Raw genomic sequence first — 5,084 nt, 5'->3', positions numbered from 1 at the left:
GCTGCAGGTGGAACGTTCAGTCCATGATGGCGGAGGTCGGGCAGGCTGCAGGTGGAACGTTCAGTCCATGATGGCGGAGGCCGGCGAGTCTACGGGCTCCTCGTCCTCCATGGCCACAACGCCGTTGCGAGCTCCTCCAGCGTGAGGCCGGGCAGGGCGGGCGGCAGCGGCCGTGTCCTCCCCCACGGGCGGAGATGCGGTCGGCATGTAGAGCGACGTATTTTTTTCGCAAGAAAAGAAAATAGGGCGCGGGGCATGGGGATCCACCCCCGGCTGCCCGAGAGCGTGGTGCAGGGCACGGACGTGGCACCGCAGGCTTGGCAGAGTGTGGGGCTTGGGATCCCAGAGGCAAGACGATAGACCCACGGTGAAATGTCGCACTAAAAAGTGTCTACGCTTTGTTCTTTTTAGGTCCTGTTTGGTAGGGCTTCTTCACCGGCTTCAGGAGCCGTTTGGAGCCGTTTTCTACCAAACGGAGTAAAGTAAAATAGTTTCACTTGTGAAGCCCCTAAAAACATGCTCTTAGAGTGATTTGGGGTGGGATGGAGCCAAAAAAAAGGCTTCTCCCGGCTCCTCCTCCAGGCCCCTAAAAACATGCTCTCACAGGGAAGCCATTTTGCCAAACGGTTTACCAAAACCGCTTCAGCTCCACCGGTGGAACTATTCGTGGAGCTGAAGCCAACAAAATGGCTTCACTAGTGAAGTGAAGCCCTGTCAAACGGAGCCTTAGTTGTAGGAGATGTGGAGAACCAAAATACAATATGAACACAAGTGAGTGTGAGCTGCAGTGGTAGAGGAGGGTTCACGAGAGGGGAGGTCGCGGGTTCGAATCTCGTCGGCGACGAAAAATGTCGCGACTTGCTATTTTTGCGTGAAAAATGAAGCGGGTGGCTGACCAGTGAGGGTCTTGCCGGGTTAAAAAAAAATTGCTGTTTTTTTTTCCCGATTTCGTGAATTCTAGGAAATTGAATCGTCACCTGTCCTTAAACACCTGATTTGTATAGCCATCCCTTGGTATGGGTGGCCGGCAGAACCCTCCCTATACCTAAAAAACGTTCCAGTAGTAGTGGGTTCTACCGGCTGAGGAGGATATGAAATTTACTTGACGTTCCAGTAGTAGTGGGTTCTACCGGCTGAGGAGGATATGAAATTTACTTGGCCTGAATGGTTGCTAGTTCTCTTGAGTCGGTTTTCGGCAGAGGTGAATGCAAATTTGCTTATGCTCTTTTGACAGGTTTGGAGTGTGCATAATAGTGTTTTGCGTGCCGGGCAGAAGGTCTCCGTGGAGGGTTCCGTTATCTGTCTGATACAATACATGGACTCTCTTGTGCACTACTGCCACGCCAGTTTGCAGTCTGATTAGAAAAGAAAACAATGTGCTCTTGTGGGGAGCCGAAGGCTACAAGTAGCTGGTCTCTTAGTCGAGAAGCACGGATGGCTACGGAGGACTTGTGCGGTTTGGAGATTGCTAAGATCGGTAGGAGCCAAAATAATGTAGCGCATGAACTTGCTCATTTTGCTATTAGGTCGGGTCGTAGTGAAGTCTTTTTTTTTCTTCTTTTCCTGATTTTGTTTTGTCTCTAGTCTGTAATGATACTATTTGATTGGTAATAAAGTTTGTTTCGCAAAAAAAAAGATGACACTTGCACATGATTGTCACAAATATATTACTATTTTTTAATCAAATATAGCGAGTGATGCCTAAAATTTCTAACAGCTTGGGTACCGGTAAGGTTGTGTATGGGATAATGCTGTAACTTGATAAGGCTTCAGCTCATTCCACTATCAGAACTTAGGGCACAGCCAGGACATACTACTTTCAGTGCGCGCCTTTAATTTGTGCTTTTTTTTTGGGTTATGCTTTTGCATGTTTCAGCTGCTTTGAGAAGTGGAGACCACCTTGTGGTTGCCTGAGTGGCCTGGCTGATTTGCAATGGCAGCCCGGCCATGTGCAATTTGTGCTCCTCAGACAGATGGACTGTGTGCCTTTTTTTTGCTGGCGCAGGCTCCTTCTTCCTTGGAGTTGGAGGTGATCTGGTCTGTTGCAGAGAGTTGATCTGAAGGTGGGCCTGTTTCCTAGTTTCTTATTGACCTTGCGCGCACCATGCTCTGAAACTTTCCATCCAAGCACATTGTTGGGCATGGATGGATCCTGCTGTCTAGGCTGGAGTATCTGGGAAAGCTTGCTGCTTTTGTCTGATCACTTTTTCAGCTCCTTTTTCTTCTAGGATAGGATGGGATCACGCCCGATATGATCGATGCTGCCATGTTCAAATTGTTAGATAATTAGGTATTTTCATGGTCAATTTAATCCAGAAATAAAACATCAGTAGGTTCGTGACGACATATATGTGCATGTGTATATCTCTAACAAACGCTACATCATGCAAATATGATATACTGATCGATACAGTAAGTACGCAAAGTACTGTAATCACATAGATAAGAGTGTACCCAGCGGAGGGTCACATGCCAAGGGCATCGGAGGCTCCATTCGCACCAGACATAGTGCGTTGCTCGAAGTCGTGGACCACAGTCGATGCAGGAAGATGTTCCCAGTGCAATCCCACGAGCAGTCACCAGGAATAAGACGGGTTCCGCGAGCGATCACCAGGAAGAAGACGTCGGACGAGCAGTCGTGGAATCGCTCCACAAAAACCTAATCGCCACACACCCCGTGCAAGGTTCATAGACGGACGGGGGTTTCGGAGGCACCTGCTCTCCCGCTGCTCCGTGCGCGTAGAGGTACAGGACGGGGAAAGCCAAAGGGCGGCTGAGATGTGATCTCTCGGTAGCGAAGGAAGGGAAAGAAGACTGACAGAGGACTTTCTGTTTTATGCCTGCGGCCGGGAGGGAGAGAGCCAGGCGAGGAATTCAGGAGTCAAAGACACGGAGAGACGGTAATTAGCGCAATCAACTCGCCTCCACCATCAAGGAGAGAAACTCCCATAATTATGTGGATTAAGTGACAAAACCTGGCCACACCCGCCCGTCCTCCTGCCTCGCCACGCCCACGGCTCATGGCCTCGGCCCAGCCCGCGCCCACGCCCATGGCCACGGCCACGGCCACGGCCATGGCCCGGCCCCGCCGCCGCTGGCAACGGCGGCGCGTGGGCGTGTGGCACTCCTTTGTCCTTTCTCAGCTTCTCAATTAAGATGGATAATTTTTAACCAAATAAGCTGAGTAAATGTTCAGTCAAAATCTCATACAGTATTAAATCATACAACGCTTAATGTTACGTACCATAGAGTTTTATTTGATTTATTAAATATTATACGGGCCAAGCCCATAATATATCAACAATCCCCACCGAACTCTAGGGTTTGTAACAAAGTAGTCTAAGAACCACATTTCTTTTATATACCAGTGTTTCGATAGAGACTGTTAAGTTGAACATCCGTCTAGAGCAATAGTTTCACTCAGTCACAACTGAACAATGGACTAAGCCTTGAATTGACAGTTTTATGTGAGGTGAATGTCACTAAAGTCCTTAGCTAATACTAGGCTGCAAAAGGCATCCCCTTTATTTGAAGCATATAAGTTATACTCCAGTGCCTTTCAGGAGTATTTAGAGATTACCCAAATCTCATAGAGTGTGATCAGCAGTCTGACTCATATAGGTGTATTCCTCAAAAGATGTTCTGTAGGACAATATCTTTGCTTTAGCAAGGCACTTGGAACACATTAAGGTAAAAAATAATCTTCCTTATAGAAAGAAAAGATATGCATCAGAAATGAGTCTTACCAAGGATCTTTCATTACAATTTACTACTAGCTTGTTTCACCATCCTACTTCACGAGATCTTCGATCAGATAGAACATGTTACCACTATAGTAAATTTCATGTGGGTCTCAAACCCATTTCTCTCGATGCACTTTCTATCACACTACATGACAGACCCTTAGTGAACTGATCTGCCAGATTGTTAGACGTGTGAACATAGCCCAACGCTATTACTCCGGAGTTTCTCAATTTTCTGACAGAATTTAGTCTTCTCTTAACATGCCTTGTAGACTTAATGTTATCCTTAGAACTGTTAACCTTAGTAATCACAATCTGGTTATCACAGTTTATAAAAATAGCCGGTATGGGTTTTTCAACAATAGATAATTCCATAAGGAGATCACGAAGCCACTCGGCCTAAGAGCCAGCGGTGTCTAATGTTGTGAGTTCTGCTTCCATTGTAGACTTCGTTAAGATAGTCTGCTTGCAAGACTTTCAAGAAACAGCACAACCTCCAAGCGAAAACACATATCCACTTGTGGCACAAAGCTCATCAACGTTAGAGATCTAGTTGGCATCACAATAGCATTTCAGCACCTTCGGATGTCCGGTATAACGAATACCATAGCTCATAGTGCCATTTAGATAGTGCATCACTCTCTCAAGAGCACGGTCAGTTATCATCTTCCGGGTTTGACACAAACCGTCTCAGCTTGCACACAGCAAATGAGATGTTAGGCCTTGTTGCACTAGCAAGATACATGAGCGAACCAATGATCTGGGAATATCTCAATTAATCCCTTGTTATTCTCCGATTTTTCCTCAATAGCACACTCGGGTCATAAGGTGTAGGAGCAGGTTCACAGTCACTAAACACAAAGCGACTCAGCACCTTTTCCACATAGTGGGATTGTAACAGAGTTACCCCACTATCACCTTCTCTCAGAAGCTTGATATTAAGAATAACATCAGCCTCTCCCAAATCTTTCATTTCAAAATTATTAGATAAAAATTCCTTCACCTCCTCAATCACTTTGAGGCTGGATCCAAAGATCAGTATGTCATCATCATATAAGCACAAAATAACTCCTTCACCCCCACCATACCGATAGTATACATATTTGTCAGCTTCATTCACAACAAAGCCAGCAGATGTTAGAGTTCTGTCGAACTTCTCATGCCACTGCTTAGGAGCTTGTTTTAGGCCATATAATGACTTTAATAATTTACACACCTTGCCTTCTTGACCATTTGCTACAAACCCATCCGGCTGATCCATATAGATCTCCTCCTCTAACTCTCTGTTTAGGAAAGTTGTCTTAACGTCCATTTGATGAACGATAAGACCATAGGAGGCTG

Source organism: Miscanthus floridulus, chromosome 13 (assembly GCF_019320115.1).
Source record: "Miscanthus floridulus cultivar M001 chromosome 13, ASM1932011v1, whole genome shotgun sequence".
NCBI classification, from domain to species: domain Eukaryota; kingdom Viridiplantae; phylum Streptophyta; class Magnoliopsida; order Poales; family Poaceae; genus Miscanthus; species Miscanthus floridulus.
Note: the sequence above shows the minus strand (reverse complement) of the source record.